Source organism: Polypterus senegalus, chromosome 2 (assembly GCF_016835505.1).
Source record: "Polypterus senegalus isolate Bchr_013 chromosome 2, ASM1683550v1, whole genome shotgun sequence".
In the NCBI taxonomy this organism is placed as follows: Eukaryota; Metazoa; Chordata; class Cladistia; order Polypteriformes; family Polypteridae; genus Polypterus; species Polypterus senegalus.
Window position 1 is genome coordinate 242,173,903 of NC_053155.1, and position 16,251 is coordinate 242,190,153.

A 16,251-nucleotide genomic window follows, 5' to 3' on the forward strand; every position below is an offset into this window, starting at 1 on the left:
GCATTGCCACCGTTTTTAAAAGTATGTTCATGTGTCAGAGTCTTACAAAGGGTCCGTTTAGTAGCTTCGAACCAACAACTTTTCGAAGTGTGCAGCTCCCCTTCTTTGTTGTTTGCCATGGTTTATAGACCTCCTGTAATTAATGATACCTTCATTTCTGAATTCTCTGATCTCCTGGCTGATATTACCCTCTCCCATGACAAAGTATTTATTGTTGGTGATTTTAACATTCACGTTTGTTGTCAATTAAAACCTTTGGTTAATGACTTTTTAACACTATTGGACTCATTTGATTTTATCCAGCATATTGAATATGCCAAATCACTCTCTTGGTCACACCCTTGATCTCGTTCTTACTCGTGATATTTCAGTTAATAATATTGATTTATGTGATGTCTCTTTCACTGATCATTTTTCTATAATGATGGATATGAATATTACTGTTGATATCCTGAGTAATAGCTGTCCCCCACGCTACACGGCGCTTTTTAAATTCTTCAATTATATCAGATTTTAAATCCATTTTCTCTAGTCTTGATGTGCATGTCCAAAATAATGGTATTGATGATTCTGTTTCAAAATTTAATTCTTCCTGTAAAATGATTTTAGACTCAATTGCTCCGCCCAAGATACACAGTAATAAGGGAAGACCTGCTCCCTGGCTAAATGAAACTACGCGATCGCTGCGCCCCGCCTGTCGAACTGCTGAACGGCATTACGAAAAAGATGGACTGATTGTCTCTAAGCAGATTTTTAGGACTTCTCTTTTCAATTTCCAGGCTGCAGTTAAGAAAACTAAACAAGATTTCTTTGCCAATTTAGTATTTATTTGCGGTCATTCTAAGAATCCTAGGGTCTTATTTAATTCAATTAATGCGACCATTCACCCTTAATCAATGATGGGATTAAATAGCACTGTTCATTCATGTGAGCAGTTTCTATCATTCTTTGTCAACAAAATTGATACTATCCGCTGTGGCATTGTTCAAACTAGCTATAAACTTCCTACTGTTAATCATGACATTGTCTTAGAATCCTTTGATATAGTCTCACTTTCACAATTAAAAAGAACTATTGACACCCTTAAACCAGCTCCCAGCCCCCTCGAAATAGTACCACCATGCCTCTTAGTGGAAGCCTTTGATGTTTTGGGCCCATCCTTACTATCCATTATCAATGATTCTATAAGTGCGGGGGTTGTGCCATCATTTTTTAAACATACTGCAGTCAGTCTCCGTCTAAAAAATACAGAATTAGATCCTGGAGTTTTAGCCAATTTTCACCCAATTTGCCAACTGCCATTTCTGGCTAAAATTCTAGAAAGAATTATTTATAATCAATTAGTTGATCACCTTAACTCCAATATTTTATTTGAGATCTACCAATCTGGCTTTAGGCGTTATCATGGTGTTGAAACGGCCCTCCTGAAAGTTTTCAACAACGTCTCTATTACTACTGATTTAGGTGATCCTTCATGGATTTTTTTTCTTACATATCCTTCATGGATTTAACACAAAAGGTAAAAAAAGCTAATAATCTTAAAACTGAAAAATTATAATTATTCAGTGTACCGTGTTGGGTAGAAAGTAAATGATTGATTTGATAAGCAGAGATGTGCTCAGATTTAAATTTCACAAGTAGCAGAAAGGCACTACTGACCGGTTCTTCCCACTTCAAACACTACTTCTGGGTAAACTTAATGTCATCTATGCCCACAGTACTATACTGAGTCTCCTGGGGACTCATGTATAAATGGTGCGTACGCACAGAAATGTTGCGTAAGAACTTTTCCACATTTAAATCGCAATGTATAAAACCTACACTTGGCATAAAGCCACACACTTTTCTACGGTACCTCATGCCTTGTCGTACGCAAGTTCTCCGCTCGGTTTTGCAGACTGGCGGCACCCAGCGTCAAAGCAGTGCTACTGTTCCTGTGTGATTACTCCTTATTTTCATGACGCGGCTTTATAAATACACCGAAACTAACTGCATATTGTTTATTAGTGTAACGCATCTAATTGTAATTAACTTGTAACAATATAATGGTCCAGGGAACAGCCATAGTATTCCAAATACCATAACTGATTTAGCGTTGTTACTCTCACTGCACCTTCCTCTTCTTATTTTTCTTCTTCTTCTTTCAGCTCCTCCCGTTAGGAGTTGCCACAGCGGATCATCTTTTTCCATATTACTCTCACTGCACAATTCGGAGTATTTATATCACTGTACCTGAGTGTGAATCACAGCAGCAACTGATCGGAAAGAGAATTATCGGTATACAGCTTCAAGGACATGCTGTCTCAGCCTCTGCAAAACGTTTTAAAGCCTTTCCTGTACAGACCTCGCGGTTCAGAAACAGTTTCATCCCAAGAACTTTAAATGCACTCAATCAATTGCACCTTGTAGAACTGTTTGTACTTATAAGTACAATCACCCCACTGTAAACTTGCACTATAGTTATAATATCTCACAACCTGAGCCACTTTATAAAGCGCGTATTTACATATGATGACGATATCATTTTTAAGGTGAAATGCAGCAAAATATGTTTATTAAATTATACACATAAAACTTTAACTTCATTTAAATAATCTATATTCTTCACTGGGAGTGTCGTTAAGGATAGAATAATTAAACATGTACTACGAAGATATTTCAATGTTCTTTAAACGTTTTGAAGAATCAGCGCTAAGCTTACAGATGGCTTAACTTCAATTACAGAGCTGATTGTGTGGCGATCGGTTACTTGGGGAAAGAAAAGCACTGACTGCAGTGACGGCTACGCCAATATATATTGAATATAACACAGAAAGAGAAAATAACAACACAGCTAAAAACACAGCGACAAATTTCGCGAAAAGTTAAATGCTTGTGTCATGAGCACGAGGTGGCTATGCAGTGGCTGCAACGGACGTGGCCATCCACCGTGCATAAGCTACCTTACTGACATTGGCAGGCGAAGGAGCCACCGATTCTTCCTCTGTCCAGTGCCACCACAAGCCTAGAGCCGCCCCTGAGTACTGCGCAATAAATTATTTCATTGAAGTGAAACACATGTTTAATAACGTGCTTTAACTCCTATCATCATGAAAATGATATCACGTATACATCTCAGTATTTTAGTTATTCAGAGAGCTGTAATATCACGAATGTAATGGATTCTGTGTCCAGTTGGAGGAAGAGAGCCGGTTTAAGAAGCAAGTAGTGATTCCCACACATAGGCACATAGAAGATCACATGCAAAACAAAGCATTTAACGTGCTACTTTAATTACGATGTGATTTGAGAAACTGGTTAATTAAAAGATTTTAAGATGAAGTTTATGATGTTCTACTTTAATGACAAAATAAACTACGTGATTAAAGTGGAAATGTCGATATTGAAGTTGACATTTCGTTTTTTTCCCACTGTGTGCCTTTTTTTCTTTGTACCCTAATAAGCTTTCATATGACATTCAGACAGTGGGCTACAACTCGGCTTTTCACTGCGACTTTGATATGTGACTTCTTTTTTATTTCCGGCACTGCGATTTTGTAAACGTGAGCTTTCAAGTTTCTCCAACACGCTATGTCACTTGATCAACTTCCTTTTGTAGATTATACCATGGTTTATTTGAACAAATAGTATGTTTTTCCTTTGCCTCCACTTGGTATTCGCTGAAATTCTTATATTTTCCCCCGTGCTTTTCCCATTGTCTTTTCACAGAAGGCTGAGTTTAAGGGCGATTTATATTCATTTGCATATTCAAAGAGGCGTAATTCTGGGAGGAGTTGGGGGCGTTACATAAAGCGCGTGCACGAGCGTTAGTTTTCACGCAAATCGGGATTTATGTAGCAGAAGAACGTGGAAGTTGGAGTACGCACAGATTCCTGCATCTGGATTTTTCTGTGCGTAAGCACATTTCAGCTTTTGTGCTTATGCCATGTTATAGTGCAAGTTCTACGCACGGCGTTATACATGAGGCCCCTGGTCTGAGAGGCCAAGTACAATTCCAGTTCCATCATTAAATTTACTTTACAGTTCCAGCTCCATCATTGGTATGATCATCATCAATGAGATGACTTACAGAGTAGGGATTTGCCTTCTGACACAGTGGTATTATTCCATTCTTTAAAGTAAGCAAATTCAAGGAGATGGTCATAGATTTCAAGAAGCAGAAGGCAAATTATACTCTCATCAATACTAAAGGTAATACTGTGAAGAGGGTCAGTAACTTTACATTTTTTGGATTGGCTGTTAACTAGTGACCTGAAGTAGCCACAATGCAACTTGGTTATTGTCAGATGGGCAATAATCCAGGATGTCTGAGGAAAGTCTGGGTGTTTCTATTCCTAGCCTCTAAAGCTGAACTTTGGAGTTCTTGGTTACTACCTGTAAAATATCCAGGAAGGATGTCGCTTAGCTTGGGACCACATAACATTACAGCAGGTTTTGAAGCCAGCTCAGAATATTACTGGTATTAAGGACATACAGTACATCACATATGATACCTTAAAAAGGCAACCTATTATTTGATACCTCAGCCATTCTGTAGGGTCACTTTTTTCCTCCTGTGCTCTGGAAAGCATGTAAAGGCTTATTTGCCCTTGCACCATGAGATTCAGAAAGCTTTTATCCACAAGTCATAAGGTTACTTAATAGCCAATCTACTTACAAATACTGTACATGTTGTTACAAATACATATAATGTATATATATATATAATATAGATATAGATATATATATATATAATATAGATATAGAATAAGACGACAAACAGTAAGTGGTTTTAATCCTCACCAGCCCCGCTGAGAAACCATACTACAGTATGTTCTTCCAAAATGTATATAGGGTTTATTTCTGTCATTTTCCTTTGTTTGTTTTTTCTTTTCATATTCCATTCCTTGTGTGATTTTCTTTTTTTCTAATAAAAATAAATAATATAATAATGCATTGGCATTATTTCAGGTGTGGAAGGTTGCCAGGAGAACACTTTGATAATGCCAGGTTCTGAAGGGATTCTGTTTGAAGCTTTTTACTGTTTACTTTTATTTATTTATTTTTGTTCTTGTGATCTCCACTTGTTTCTAGAGATCATAGACATCCACCATATCATGACATTAAAGCAAATTTGCCTTTTGGACATACTTTTCCTTAAAATATTTTAAATACTCATATTTGTGCCTGTGCATTTTACACATTCTATTTTTTCAGTATGGTCATTGTATGCACTCCTGTTTATTTGTTTGCTTATTGATTTGTTTATTGGGTCTTGCCTGTCTCAGCACGGTCTTTATACCCAAGACAGAATCATTTAAATTGCCAATTGCTTAAGATGACTTTGCATAGTCATGGTGCGAAACAAACTTTGGTGGCGTGAACATTGGGCTGCCATTTAGCTTCCATTTTTCAGCCTGTATACCATGCTCTGCTTTCTGCATTCTGCCTCTGTGTCACTGTAAAAAAAAAAGTTTTTATAGTGATGGACAAGAATGGAGGAAATGATGGCACAAGACAGCGATAGGGTAACCCTTGGGGAGAGAGAGTGAAAGAAAGAAAGAAAGAAAGAAAGAAAGAAAGAAAGAAAGAAAGAAAGAAAGAAAGAAAGAAAGAAAGAAAGAAATTAAAATACATGACATTTTACAAAAAAACATTAGTATATAAATGTATGTGGTATTGTGGACTTGTTTTTCATGGGGATGTCAGAGAGACAGAGAGTGAAAAAATAATGTCCAGTTGAGAAAGCAGCACTATTTGCCACTTGAGGACACTTGACCTTATGATAAAGAGAGAGAAGACTCACAAGAAGTCAGAATAACTGAAAAGAGGCAGTCCCATTAAAAGTAAAGGGACAAGGTTTACCTTTTAACAGTGGGGTCCCAGAGAAGTGGCAGTAGGCTAAGCCACAGTGAAAGACTGGAAGAATGTCAGACTATACAACCCATTCAATGACCCCTACTGCACTGAGTCAGCGCCTTAATATGGTGGAGTAGTTTGCATGATCAAGGATCCCCTGAACAATGCCACTGGGAGTCATGTACTCCTGGTAGGGTCACCAATGGCAGCAAGGTCACAGATGAGGTCCTGACTAATAGTGACTCAACCACCCCCCAAACCAAAAGTCTATCTAATGTGGTGCAACGTCCTTGAAGTTCCTCAAAGTTTGGCCCTCAGCTTCCCTCGTGTATTTCTGACAGGGAGTAAGTGGTGTGATTGAGGATTGCAAACCCTCACTACCACCGATATCAACAACACATTTGCGCAGTCTATTCCTTTCATCACAAATGCAAAACTGCTGGTCGTTATCTCTGGAGTGATTTTGGAGCTTGTATGGAATTATCTTGAGAAGTTGTTTAAAGCCAAATCATTATTAAATGTTGAGTAAGAGAGTTAGAGTTTGGATGGAATCTTACAGGAGAAGAGAAAGGAGTGTTGGTACTTGAGAGATACTGTACAAAGGTCAATAAGGCATCCACACAAAGCAGGCACATAAACCTTCTTTGTAAAGCGAAGAGTTGCTGCAAATTTTCAAGTTTGCTTTTCTGTTGTAATTTTAAAAGAAGTTTAGGTTACAAAAGTTGAAATGTTTAGAGTTACACAAAAAAAATCCTTTTTCAGTGAACAAGTAAGTTTTTCTGCAGGAATGGCAGTTAATTAAGCCTTGAAATGTGACACAAACAATTCGTACAGGCGACCCAACTTTTGTTGATTATTTACAAACACTGTGTAAAAGTGGAGTTGGAACAAATTGTGTTGCTACACCCCCTGAAGCATTATCTGGACAATATTGGATTGTACAGTAATAAAAAAAGTTTGGGAACCCCTCTTAATTCTTTGGATTTTTTTTTATCATTGGCTAAGCTTTCAAAGTAGCAACTTCGTTTTAATATATGACATGCCTTATTGAAACAGTAGTATTTCAGCAGTGACATTAAGTTTATTGGATTAACAGAAAATATGCAATATGCATCATAACAAAATTAGACAGGTACATAGATTTGGGCACCAAAACAGACATATTACATCAATACTTCGTTTGATGAGTGTCTGGATTCTGGATGGAGGTATTTTTGACCAGTCTTCCATACAAAATCTCTTCAGTTCACTTAAATTTGATGGCTGCCGAGCATGGACAGCCTGCTTCAAATCATCCCATAGATTTTCAATGATATTCAAGTCAGGGGACTGTGACGGCCATTCCAGAACATTGTACTTCTCCTTCTGAATAAATGCCTTTGTAGATTTTGAACTGTTTTTGGGGTCATTGTCTTGTTGGAATATCCAACCCCTGCGTAACTTCAACTTTGTGACTGATGCTTGAACATAATTCTGAAGAATTTGTTGATTTTGGGTTGAATTCATCCAACCCTCGATTTTAACAAGGGCCCCAGTCCCTGAACTAGCCATACAGCCCCACATCATGATGGTACCTCCACCAAATTTGACTATAGGTAGCAGGTGTTTTTCTTGGAACACAGTGTTCTTCTGTTATGACCAAATAGCTCAATTTTTGTCTCATCAGTCCAAAGCACTTTGTTCCAAAATGAATCTGGCTTGTCTAAATGAGCATTTTCATACAACAAGCGACTCTGTTTGTGGCGTGAGTGCTACAAGGACTTCTTTCTCATCACCCTGCCAAACACATGTTCTTTGTGCAAATTGCTCTGAATTGTAGAACAATGTACAGATGCACCATCTGCAGCAAGATGTTCTTGCAGGTCTTTGGAACTTATCTGTGGGTTGTCTGTAACCATTCTCACAATCCTGCGCATATGCTGCTCCCGTAAAATATATATATTTTTTCTTGGCCTGCCAGACCTAGGTTTAACAGCAACTGTGTCTGTGGCCTTCCATTTCTTGATTCCATTCCTTACAGTTGAAACAAACAGTTTAAACCTCTGAGACAGCTTTTTGTAGCCTTCCCCTAAACCATGATACTGAACAATCTTTGTTTTCAGATCTTTTGAGAGTTGCTTTGAGGATTCCATGCTGTTACTCTTCAGAGGAGAGTCAACGGGAAGCACAACTTGCAATTGACCACCTTAAATACCTTTAATCATGATTGGACACACCTGTCTATGAAGTTCATGGCTTACCGAGCTAATCCAATTTGGCGTTGCAAGTAATCAGTATTGAGCAGTTCCATGCTTCAAATCAGCAAAATTACAACTTTTGCACAGCCAGTTTTTCACATTAGATTTAATTTCATACAACTAAATACTGCTTCACTAAAAATCTTAATTCAGAAAACACCCCAGTACTCAGATGTTTCTAGGAAATGAACGACATACCACTGTTATCTTTTTTGTTGAAAGTAGAGTAAATTATTATGCAGGCTGAGAGGTCCCAAAATTTTTCATATGACTGTATGTTGCTATCATAATGGCAAGAAAAAGGCGATTAATAATGGAAGTCAGACGGACCATTTTAACCCTTAAAAGTGTAGTTTTCAAAGAAAGCCAAAGTGTCTGCTAGTTGGTACAGTTCCTTACATTATCAAAAAGAACTTGGAAACTGGACAACGCTCTGATGGGAACAGGTCTGGCAGACCCAAAGCCACAACAGAATAAGGAGACAAGATTTAAGCTACATAAATAAAATATATTATTATTATTATGAGAGTTGACATCTTTCATATCAATATATTTTTTGCCAATTACAGGGTTTCAGCATGATTAAAATAGCAAAAACATACCATGGCAAGCATCTCAGCACTCAGAAATATTCACTACCAGAACAATTTAGAGTCATTAACTGATAGTGTTAGGTCTTTGGGGGGAAAATGGAGTGGCAAGAGAAAATGTATGTGGAAGCATACAGTTTTTGCAAAGTGTATTAGTCCATGATTTGAACCCAGTCATTGAAGCTCTGAAGCACCTCCACTAACCACTGATAGTTTTAATATTATCATTATTATTAAATATTTTTTCCTAAACGTAACAGCCTCTGTGCAAACAGCCCCTCTGCTCACACCCCCCTCCGTCAGGCGCAGAGAATGTCAGAGAGGGTGAGAGAGAGAGAGAAAAGCAAACAATCAAGCACCGCGCGGGAAGCATATCTCATATCATTGAGGAGTTTCAGTTAATATGTAATACATGCTCTGATTGGGTAGCTTCTAAGCCATCTGCCAATAGCGTCCCTTGTGTGAAATCAACTGGGCAAACAAACTGAGGAAGCATGTACCATAAATTAAAGACCCATTGTCCAGAAATCCGAACCAGCGAAAATCCGTGATATATATTTAGATATGCTTACATTTAAAATCCGCGATAGAGTGAAGCCGCGAAAGTCGAAGCGCGATATAGCAAGGGATTACTGTATATCAAAGAAATAACATAATGCTCTACTGCAGTGTTTCCCAACCTCGGTCCTGGGGGCACACTGTGGCTGCAGGTTTTTGTTCCAATCAGCTTCTGTTTTTAATTTAACTCCTGGGCTAATTAAGTGATTGTGTTATTTCCCAAGTTCTATGTTTTGGTAATAATATAGAAATTAGAAAACACACACACATATATATATATATATATGTGTGTGTGTTAAAATGTACCAAGCAGTTATATGGGAATAATGTATTTTTTTTTCTTTTTAACATTATTTTCATCTTGATTTTCATTCTACTTTTCCAGGTGTTCTAATTGTTTAATTAATCCATTATTTACTAATTAGTAGGTCTGATGCTAAAGTAGTTGCACCCTTTGATTATTCAGTGTTATTTGCCAGTGTGTCTGCTTTGCTCATTTTTAATTGTCATTAATAAGATACAATGAAGGGGGAAAACTGCACAGAGAAAGGGCAAAATATAATGAAATCAACAAAAGAGAGTTAAGCATTTAAATCTATAGCAAAAGCAGAAATATTTCTAAATGTCTTATAAATGTAAAAAACATGCTGCTGTGCTTTTGTGAATATACAGTAGAATAATAGAAAAAAAGTAACAGCTAATTAAATGAGATCAGTGTTATCAGGTGTTGCCACTGATTAGGAAGCTGGTTGGAACAAAAACCTACAGACACTGTGTGCCTCCAGGAGTGAGGTTGGGAAACACTGCTCTACTGAGCACAGCTTAGGAAGACACTAATTCAAAATGAATTGTGAACTTTGATAGACCCTTGCCACATCAGTTTTTCACCTTACCAGCCTTGAAATGCATAGTAAATTAATCTTGTCAGCTTCGTTATTGTTATGGTATATAAAATCTACAAATTATTTTCTATATTGTTAATATTATATTTTGCTCAATCCCAACAAGATGAATTCAGATGTAGGACACTTGTATAGGCACTATAATAAAAAAGGCATATCCTCTTCCCTTACGCCTCACTTTTATAACAGTTGTTCACAGCATAGTGCTAAAATGGTTTAACAGCCTGAGAAAGGAAGACTGAGCCAGTACCTCAGGATATTGATTACTTTATGGATGGACAACAATTTGGTTTACAGCCTGGGAAAGGAGGACTTGGCGATGTTTTAGGCAAAGAGTTTGAGCAAAATTCTTCTGTCATATTGACAGCCAGCCAATCAGGTGCATGCAACAATCATGTGTTGTGAAGCCACAGCATGAAACTTTATATTAAATATGCCTCATTTGAAAGCAACGTCAGAAGAAGAGAAACAGTGACGATGGAAGAACGACGTCAGAAAAGGAAACAAAGACATGTATAACCAGTTTTCAGCTGATCGTCAGTTAACAGCATTTTCATAAACATTGATTGCTAAATCAAACGCCGCCCTGGGACATTCATCTTTGTCATCTCTACTTTTTTTTCATTAGCTTTTTCTAAAGACTATACAGTATATATATATATATACAGACTTTTCTATCAGTCTTATTTTCTATTATTCTTTATTCCAGTGGTATTATTATTTATTCCTGTAATAAATATCATGCTGGTTTAAACTTTCTATGCTTTGTCTTAATGTCTATAGAGTAATTAAAGTAATAGGTTAGATTTCTATGAGCACCTGGTGCAGCCAGAGATTTGCCATTACCTCTGTGCTGCGAGGTTTATTAAGTCTGCGAGTGAGCGCTCTACTTAATAGTAGGGAACAGTACGTAAAGTAAGGTATTCTTGGCTGATAAATGGCCTATAGTCAAGAGTGCTGAGCCTTTGTATGTTTAAATGTATTCTTCTAGACCAAAAGTAATATTTAAGTCTGAGATATCATTAAAACATCGTATGTTGTTCATGCTGATAATAAGTAAATCTCTTGAAGTGCTGAGGTAGTGACAGGCTATGTTATTCCTAAAGTGTTAGAGGTTAACCAGCTTTGTTTTTGTCATTCATAGGGCACTGTTGAGTTTCTGTGTGTATTGTATAGCAATGCATGTGTGTGTTCATCTTAAAGTGCAACAGTAGACCAACCCGATAACGAACTTGATGGGTACACTTACCCTTGAAGAAAACAGGTAAAGGGTAAGTAGAGGGAAGGACTACGATAATATAATTATTGACATCTTTTCATTATTTTTATTGGTTGTTATTGTAACTGGAAATCCTATCACAATATGAATGGCCCAATAAGCCCACAGCATAGTTGTAAAAATGCACAAATTTTAGTGACATCTTGTTAGATATAACAGTATAATTTTTGGAGGGATTTGGGATCCTTTTGAACCATCAAGACAATAGTTTATTTTTCTCTGTTGCAGTGAAGACATCTGTAACAGCTTATAATTTTGGTGTAAATTCTGTAAGCATTTATATGTCCAAGAAGAATGAGTTGTGCATAAACCAAGTAACTTGTGTGGTGAGATAGACAGGTTAATGGGAGTTGTTATGACAAGATAAGACTGAATGTATCTTCTAAACTAATCTTGAAATGATTAACTTAAATGATGAAGGTATTAGATGGTACAGGTATCTCGTAACATTGATGTGGGACTCTATCACACTCAACAAAGTAACCTCTTTGTTCAGGACTCTCTTCACAATATCCAAATTACTGTTAATTATGATGTCACTTCTTTTACACAGAAATTCATTATTATTATCTCAAATTTTATTAGTCTGAAAGCATGTACAGAATATATTACTATTTATTTTGACTCATGTAGCCAGGGAGTGTCTAAAGGACACACATTCATATATCCAGACATAATTTACTGATCCAACTAGTTTTAGTCTTTTGTATATAGTAAGCCATTTTCAAAATTCCAAATGTGAATTGATAAGGCAATAATTTTCTGCTTTCTCAGTTTCACAATTATTCATCCTCTTCTTTACTCATTGCTTACAAATGAGACATTCCTTAAACTTTTACCAAATCCAGATTCAGTTTCCTCACTAAGGTAACTTTTTAAGCTGCCTGTGATTCTGCCGGTTTGCTCAACTCTCCCAGTTGATCTAGGAAACCTCTTGAACCCACTACCGCCAATAATATACCTGAGGGATGAGCCAGCAGATGAGGACACTCACATAAAGCAAGAGATGGGTGCTAAAGTGCTTTTATTAAAATCCATGAAAAACAAATAGTGCCCAAAACAGTGCAATGCATAACAATTATTCAATAAATAAACAATCCAATAGAAACCAAGTGTAGACAATGGAGGTTAAACTCAATCCATACATAAACTCTTAAAAATAAGGTTAAAATCTACAAGACAGTTCCTTTAAAAATTCATGAGCCCCAATGCTTCAATCTAAAATCTGGCATCTCCTCTACTTATCATGTCCGGACCCTGCAGTAAGAGGAGACAGCCGCTGACAGATGCAGTCAACAATTGTATCCATGGGGTGCCATGCCGAACCACGTTAATCTCCCACCACCTGTCCCTTGGCGTCTACTGGAAATGCTGCCTGTTGGGCCACTCACAGTACCTGGTGATCACTCAGTAGGAGTGCACTGTCTTTGGCCTAAGGCTCCTCAACCTGAGGCTTCACTCCCGACCAGCTGCCTCCATTCTATCAGGAATGGGCTCTCACTCAGTCTCTCTCCTGTGTCTCTTCCCATTTTTCTTCCTCTTCTTTTAACTTCCATCCTTCCTTTCTCCTCTTGCTGACTCATTGTGCAGCCTATGTTCTTCCCTTTTTCCCATGCTGCCTCTTCTTTATATGCCTCAGTGGGCGCAGTGTCTCAATCGCCTACTGCAGGAAGCCAATGAAGCAACTGACACAGTCAGCACCCTAATAGTGCATGTGCATCTCATCTCAGTTACCTCACTTACCTCCTGCAGCAGCGCAAACACACACATCCATAAAGATCAAGCCAGCCAATTAATTATTTAATTATTAAAATGGATTCCTGATTGTTAAGCTGTGGACCAGCTATACCACAATGCCTGAGTGGAATAGTTCTTTATCATTTGCATAGTTTGATGTATCCCTTTCACAGCTGATTCGTGTAACAATATACAAGGTATAAATAACATCAGAGCATCTCTTTATTGTAACTGAAGTCTTTAATTATACCTCACCAATAGTTTGCTGTGTGTGGTGGGGTATAAAGACCATGCTATTTAAATACCAATAAGACATACAGGGTGGTCCAGATCTAATTATGCAGATCCAGATAATCTGGATGACTTTGATTTATGCGGGGGTGAATCCAGTTCAGCACGAGGGCGATTCTTCATGTCGTCAGTTCGCACACTTCTCGATGTGGTCCAGGATTGTTCGGGTGATTGTCTATGTAATAAACTTAATAAGTTATAGCATAATGAAAATTTCATAATTAGATCTGGACCACACTATATGTAATAGGATTGAAATTAATGGTATCAGTATGTTACACAAACATTTACTTGATCAGAACATTGAAAGAAGGAAAATGTCTTGTACTAATTTCCTTGCCAAATCTCCATTGCTGAAAGGTTTGCATCACTTTGCAAAACAAACTGTGTTTTTCAACAAGCAAATTTTCCTTTACGACCTATATTTTCATCTCAATCTTCAGACTTTTTCTTCGTGTGCAAAATAATTTTTCTGCTTTTGTGCAAAATGTATTCAGATGCAGAGCGTTGAAAAGGAGATTCGGCTAGAGAGCAATTACTTGCAAACTCTTTGAAAGTACTGCTAAAATCTATTGGCCTGGGTGTAGCAGGATAGATAGATAGATAGATAGATAGATAGATAGATAGATAGATAGATAGATAGATAGATAGATAGATAGATAGATAGAACTTTAATTGTTCCCAGGGGGTAATTTGGTTTATTACAGAGGCTCATTAAAAAAAAATAAACACACACACTTTAGTCTGAACAAAGAATGTGGCTGTTTGTAAGCTCCAAGAATGATCCGTGCTTGACTTGGATTACTTAGTTTGGGAAATTAAGTGCAGATCGAGTTACCACTGACCCTAAATGAGTAGTGTAAGGTGGAACCGGCGGTATGAAGGCACACAGGGCAGATCCTTGAATAACACCCCATAAAAAATGAATTTTAATGTGTTTCGGGTTTTGCAATTGCAAAATCACATGTGAAAGAAATTTAAGGGGCAATTTTGCAAAAATGTATTAGAAATTCTAGTGTTTTACTCACTAATCACTATTCAGTTGATGCATAAAATGGGGCTTTCTAAATTAATTCTGAATGAGGGGGTGGTCCATTAGGAAGGTGAATCAGGAAATACGAACAACGTACATTCCACTATATAGGAAAATGCTTTAAGGAGGTGGTTACAACAACTAAGTAAATATTTGTCCAGATAACAATGTCATCATTTATTTGTCACTTTTATAATGGCTAAAAACAAATACAGAAGATAAAGCAGATATGTAGAAGTGCAGCAAAAATATTGTTGTGCATTTCACTAACAAGTCATTGGGTAACATCAACTGTATTATTGTTAATAATGCATTATTCTCCTGCAGGATCGATGTGCGTGCTTTAATGTTTAATGAATGGCTCGATGTGGTGAATCAAAATGCTGATATACAAATATATTCATGGTTCTTTTCTTTTCTAGTATCACATATTACCCATTGTAATGACATGATACATTTTATCAGCCTCACATACCATCTTCTGATTATTATTTTTTTTGCACCTTCACAACAGCATCACAGAGTCATAGACAAAAAAAAAATTAATGACATATTGAAAAGTTCTGTTTTGTGATTAAAGTGGAAATTTCTGCTTGAATCTTAAAATTTCCACTTTGATCTAATAGTTTATTTTGTCATTAAAGTAGAATGTTGTAAATGTCATCTTAAAACTGACCCAGTGCTTCTGGGGCTTCCTCCTGTGCTGACAGGCAGCAATTGCCACACAGAACATATTACATTTATGATATTCCAGCTCTATGCACATTTAGATTTACAGATTTACAGTTGATATCACTTTCATGTTGAAAAGCATTCAAGTATTTATATTACATTTTACAGATAAATTGTTAACTACATTTAAATAATTGATACTCTTAATAATTACACATGTGAGGGCGGCTTGGTGGCGGAGCTTTAGCGCTGCTGCCTCGCAGGAAGTCACATCATTTGTGTTCCCAGCCTGGATTTTGCAGGTTTTCCTGTTGGGTTTCCACAGTGCGCTTCGGTTTCCTTCCAAAGACATGCAGGTTTGGGGACTTGGTGATGCTAAAATGACGCTAGTGTATGTGTGTGCGTGTATTCACCTTGCGATGAGATGATGCCCCATCCAGGGATCATCTGTGTACGTCCCTGGATTGACGGATGTAATTATTAATCATCCATCTTTTTCAGAGATATTGTGGCAAGGTGTCCTGGGAATTTAATGGATGTTTCAAACAATTCATAACACAGCGAAGCTGAACATTGTTTTCTCACCGTAATGATATCTTGCACTGCCAAGAAGTGGAATCTTCCTGATTTACGTAAAGTATGTGCGCAAGTATAAACAGTACACCGTTTGTGTAGCAGCAGCATCCGCAGGAGCGCGCGTCGCTTCACGTGAAGTATAAACCCGGCCTACTTCTATTTACAAGTACACCTACACTTTTTTGGTTTATGCACAGCTTTCAGCTTGCCATAATAGCAATAATATTCACATCTGCTCCAGGTAAAAATAATGAATACAGAAAATGCATGGTCTCCTTTACACAAGAATCTGAAAGAGAGAAAGAGAAAGACACACGCAGCACAGACACTGCACTTTAAAGCAAAAGTAAGTATATGTGTATACAAAGTATATACTTTAGATAGCATCTCCTAAGAACTACATTTAAAGCAAATATTTCAGGAATAGTTTTAGAATGTATAAAAACCGTATTTACGCGTGTACCACACGCACATTTTTTTCCGAAAATTAGTATTAGAAAATCAGGTGCGCAATGTTTACTTCTTCTGCTTGGGCTTG